This window comes from Cibotium barometz, chromosome 34 (genome assembly GCF_041138505.1).
Source record: "Cibotium barometz isolate CiBa-2024 chromosome 34, ASM4113850v1, whole genome shotgun sequence".
NCBI classification, from domain to species: Eukaryota; Viridiplantae; Streptophyta; class Polypodiopsida; order Cyatheales; family Cibotiaceae; genus Cibotium; species Cibotium barometz.
Genome location: NC_141079.1, coordinates 13,634,377 through 13,640,445, shown reverse-complemented (window position 1 = coordinate 13,640,445; position 6,069 = coordinate 13,634,377). Strand labels below are relative to the sequence as shown.

At 35.8% G+C, this 6,069-nt stretch overlaps 1 pseudogene; it reads left to right on the top strand.

The window, feature by feature from the left end:
• The first annotated feature begins 4,338 nt into the window (after positions 1-4,338).
• LOC147618720 (MFS-type transporter clz9-like) lies at positions 4,339-5,123 on the top strand (annotated as a pseudogene).
• Positions 5,124-6,069: the final 946 nt, after the last annotated feature.

Sequence of the window (6,069 nt, the reverse complement as noted above, 5' to 3'; positions counted from 1 at the left end):
ATGATCTAAGTATAAGAATTCCTTCTTGAAGAAATCACACTTAGATAATTTACAATATAGTTTCTCCTTCTCGAGTCTTCCTAGAACCTCTTTACGATGATCCTCATGCTCAGCCAAAGATTTATTATATATCAAAATATCATCTAAGAAAACCACCACGCATTTTCCTAACAGATCCCGAAATAAATCATTCATCATCTGTTGAAAAGTTACTATGCATTAATGAGACCAGAGGATAACACTAAAAATTCATAATGGCCCTAACGTGTCCCAAAAGCAATTTTATGAACATCTCTCTGCAATACAGATTTAATGATAATTGGTTTGCAAATCAAGCTTTATAAGATACTTAGCTCCTTGCAACCTATCAAACAATAAGATTGTCTGATCTAGGCAATTTATTCTTAATTGTAACCTTATTAAGACGTTTGTAATCAATACACATCCGCCAAGTATCTTGATCTTTTTTCTTAACTAGGAGAATTGGTGCACCCCCAAGGAGAGTTACTTGATCTAATCTGACCCATCCTCAAGTATTCAGCTAGTTGCTTGGCTACATCGTCTTCCTCAATGTAGCTAAGGTGGTATGGAGGAATACTAACAGGTACTGCCCCTAGTACTAGCTCAATTTTATGGTCCACCTCTCGTTTAGGAGGTAATCCATGAGGTAAATACATCCTAAAATTTGCTCTTAATGGAATTTAACACTTTACTTTCCCAAACATCTACAGAAACAGTGTTTACATCAAAATGAACACATGAAGACACTGGATCCATAAACAATTGAAAAAGTTCATAGTTAAAAAGATTTTTCATTAGCTCAAGCTCATTAATAAAAGTTTCCTTGGGTACAACAATGTTTCTCTTAAGAGTAACAAAGTTTCCATTGTGATGGAAAGACATCAAATGTTTAATCCAATCAATAGAAAAATCCTTATTTTTTTATGAAACCATTCCATCCCTAAAATGATGTCTACATGACCCAAGCTCATGACATGAAAATCAAATCTATCTGAGTACAAACAAAGTCTATCTGAGTACAAATGGATGTCTAACGGTAGTTTTAACACCTTCTTATCCCAGAATTATACTTGTCCTCCAGCCATCCTGACCTTGAACATGTGATCATTCTGTGTGGTTTCCAGCTTCATTCTCTGTACCACAATGTTATTAATAAAATTGTGAGTACTACCAAGATCAAACAAAATATGAACCTGATGTCCATTTATTGATTCGTAAATACGAAATAATTTGTTTGGACCAAAAACGTCTTTACTGAAAGTACAATCTGAACATTGGCTTCCTTCAAGATGCTTAATATTGACTTCAAAAAATTTACCTTGAAGTTCTGTAATGTGCACATATTTCTTTGGTATAAACTTCTTTGGTGCCGCCTTTTGTCCAAACACCGAAGGTGCTGTAGCTCCATTCCAAGGACATAATTTCTTCATGTGTCCCTTTTCCTTGTATTTGAAACATGTGATATTATCCATGCTCACAAATTTCTACTTCTTGTTGGTGGTGTCAGAATTTTTTAGTTTGGTGTGAAAACCAACTTTCTTTTTTGTCCACTATTTAAAAAAGTGAACGTGGATTTCTTTTCATTAGACGATGGTTTTGAAGTCTTGGCGCTGACCATAGTCTTATGAAAAACCTGAGCTGCATGAATAGCATCCTCAGTAGTTTTGACCTTGCATTTTTTTACCTCGTATTGATAGTCATGAGCTAGACCATTGATGAAAATCCCACACAAGTTATGATCATTAGACTTGGCTTTGGTAGCCAATTGTCTAAACTTTTGCACATAATTATCAAAAGACTAATTTTCCATGCTATTTTTAACAAACTTGGCAATTAATTCAAAAAAATCCTCTAGTTGGACAAACTCTTTTCTGAAAGGTTTCTTGAACTTTGCCAAGTGGTAGGAATGGAATCTTCTTTGAGACTCATCTCATTGACATTATCATTGACTGAGAAGTCAATGATAATGTCACTCATCCTGACTTGGGATGATCACTCATCTCATCGACATTATCATTGACTGAGAAGTCAATATGAGCCATGGTAATAAGGTTCTTCAAAAATCACGATTCACTCAAACCAACTTCACTTAACCACCCTTGACCAAAATGATCTAGCAAATCAATTTGCTAAAACTAACTGCACATAAGAAAAAATGCTTAACTAGCATTTAGTGGCTGAATCACGGTTAAAAAATCATGAAAACACCGTCTAGAATTAATCTAAACAAAAATAACTACAAATACGAGGCACACTCGTCTAGAAGTAATCCAAACGGAAATAACTACAAATACGAGGCACACTCGCATCAATTATATACAAATAACCCGCATCTATCTAATGTCAGCACGTAAAAAACATACTTCAACACTAAATAATCCTCAAAAATATTAAATTCTTGAGAAAAAAGAATTATCTTGATTTTTTCCTAGTTTTTCCTATTTTCCTAGGGCCTCAAAATTTTCTAATTTTGAAATCCACCAAATTCTATCTTATGGCACTCCAAATCTAAATTTTTTTGAAAAATTTTAGCAATAAAATTTACCAAAATACAATAGGATTTCTAAAATAATTTCTAGAATTTTCCTAACATTGATAATTATTAAAAATTTTACCCTGAGAATCCCATTGATCATAAAATTTTTCAATTCTGCCCAATAATTCTCAAATCCAATCAAAATCTCCAATTTTAATGGAATTACTAATTTTTTGGGTTAAAAATAGATTTTAAAAAAAATTGAACAATCACGGGTGCCCAAACAGACACGCCACATGCCGATCGATAAACCCGGATATTCCAAAAATTGGAAATAACCTGTCTAATTTTTCATGAATTTTTAGAAAAAATTTAGAATTTTTATTGTACCCTAAACGCATTAGAATACGAACAGACAAAAAATTTCAGAAAACCTGAATGGTCACCGCGGAATGCGGATAGCCAAGGTTTGTGGAAAATGAAGAGACAAACAACTCCGGAATTTGAAAGGTCAAAAAAAATTTGGACCCCAAAGGCCAAAAGATTCAAGAGAAATTTCTCTTTTAAAAAAATGAGAATAAAGTTTTTTTTTTCTCTCTTCTTTTTTAAAACCTCCCCCGTTATAAAGTTTTTTTTTTGAAGAATTGTGGGCATTGTGCTTCGGCCGCCATGGAAAAAAAAACCTCCCCCCTTTGTGTGTCGATCATCATGAGGGAGAAGGAGGGAAGCTTCCACTACCCTCTTCTCCTCCTCTTTCTCCAACTCAACTCCCTTCTCCACCATCTCTCTCATCTCTTCTTTGTTAAACAGGAAGATTATGGCATAATTTTGATTATACACTAATCATAATTAATCTCTAATTATGATTAGCATTAATCCAATCTTCCCACCTAACAGATGTTCACACACTAGAGAGAGAAAATGAAAAAAAAATCAGATTAGAGAGATGGAAAAAATGTCGCGCACACGAGAGAGAACCCAATGCATCAACATGGTGCCCCCCACTGAAATTCAGCAAAAAATCGGTAGAAATTTGATAGCATGTCCGCCGGCAAACCCGCAAAAATACATTAAAACTACCTTTTTAACCATAAAAATGCTCTTAAAAATTCCTAAATGATTAGGAAAATTTCCTAAAAATTACAGAAGTTTAGGGAATCCTTTCTACCAAAAACATACCCACAATAGCATGTGCGGTATTTTGGTTTAAAAAAATCATAAAATGCTTATTTTAACCATAAAAAATCATAAAATGCTTATTTTAACCATAAAAAATCATAAAATGCTTATTTTAACCATAAAAAATCATAAAATGCTTATTTTAACCATAAAAATAGCATTTCCACTCGTGGAATTTTTTTGCAACATTGATACGTCCATCCAAGTTGAGAAGCACCGCATTCCAACCACCAGTTCCCAATGCATAGGCCACCAAAACAAACAAAAAAATAACATTTTTTGCTTAGTAAATGTTAAAATTTAAGAGGAGAAAAAAACATCAAAAATTAACTAGAGATCTCTTTGATACCACTATTAAAACCCTAAAGATCTCTCTAGCTAATCACTACACATAAACATGCATAAACCAAGCATATACTCACTCATCCACCCAACCACCCCGGAGACCAAGGGTGCACACATGAATACAATGAAGTACCACATACCTAACCTTGGTGTCCTTTACCACCAAGAGGTATGACTTCAATCCAGTAGCACATAGCTCTAACATGAAATGGCAAGAGAGTAGATACAATGCTCTACACAAGAGAGCATCCCTTGAGAGTATCCCAAGCCCCTATTATATAGGAGAGCTCTCAAGTGACTCTTGACTCTCCATTTCCATGTGTGACCCTTGGTTACCTGACCCTAAACTTAACCCAAGGTTGGACCTACCCCTTTGCCCACTATAGCATGTTCCCATGATCCCATGCTTACATGCCTAGGGTGGGTTAGCCTCCTAATATATGCATATATAATGTGCACATAACAGAGTTGATGATAGTTTTATATGTTGCATCAATGCTCAAGGGCAAGCTATTCTTGGGTACTATATTTTCAAGGGGCAAAGAATTGGAGATTCAAGGATGCAAAGAGGGAGCTACAATGGCTTTGCACAAGAAAGCATGGATGACCAAAGAGCTTTTTCATACATGGCTAGATCATTTCTGCAATGTGATAAAAAAGGATATGGGCTTCTGTACATGGGCACTTGCTCATTCTAAATGGACATGGTAGTCACGTGTCTCTAAGTTTGTTGGAGAAGTGTTGGAGAACACTTTTGAATGAGGAATTAATATAATAACATTGCTAGCACAAACATCTCACAAATTGCAACCCTTAGATGTGTTGTTCTTCAAGTCTTTGAAGACACTTCCAAAAAGAGAGGGCGATATGGCAACATAGCAAAAAAGACAGCCACAAGAAAGAGTGATTTGGCAAGAATTGCTTCAAGGGCATTAAAACTTTCATAAAGACAGGAGAACATAAGAGCTAGATTCAAAGTTACTAGGATATGGCCACTCAATGAGGTGCGATAAGCTTTGAGGGAATGACTTGCAACCAACTAAATATCATGCATCATAATCACAATCTTACCTTGGAGGAAGATATATCCCAAGTCCCTTAAGTGCATTGAGAATTAAACAACTTACCATGCGCGGGGATCCCATCAATGAAGAAGTTACCTTTACACCTGATTGACAAAACAAGGTTTTGAATATACCTTGCGCATGCCTGGCAAAGGAATCTAACGTGCTCCACATGAGGCAATTGTGAACTCCATAGCTTGATTCTTATGTTTGATCAAGATATTAAGACCATAAAGGTAAAGAATGCTAAGAAGGATGAAATTGCAAATGCTCCACATGAGGCTTTTATGAACTCCACACAGGGCTTGTCATAAAGGCAAAAAATGCTAAGAAGGACAAAATTGTAAAGGCAAAAGAGCAAAGGAGAGAGAGAGAGAGAGAGAAAGAGAGAGAGAGAGAGAGGAAGAGGCTCGATAACCTAGTTATTGCAAAAACAAAGCAGAGAGATGTAGCACATGAGGCAAAGCTCAGTGGGAGAGAGTGGGAGGCTCAACAACTTGCCTTTGAAACCCAAATAAAGTGATATGGAAGGGTGCTCATGGTAGTGAAGATCATGCAAGACCTCTCCATGTTGACGGCCCACAATATCGTTATGGGAAGAATGCATAACAATGAGAGAAGATGAGGCAATCCAAAAGCCATATGGTTTTGCCCGGGATAGATAAGAGTAGCCCCAACAACATTCTTAGATGTGGCCATGTTGCGTGTGTGGGCATATGTGGGCCATTTCAATTTCAGCCTTCATGTAGTCTTGGCATTCTTTTATCTTCACCTACTTGTGACTGATCCCACTAGCTTGAAATGTATCTATTTTGCCTCTAATAGTTCCAAACTCACTAGCTTGAAATGTATCTATTTTGCCTCTAATAGTTCCAATCTCACTAGCTTGAAATGTATCTATTTTGCCTCTAATAGTTCCAATCTCACTAGCTTTAAATATATCTATTTTTATCCTCCCTTTTTGAATCATACCTCTAAAAAGGT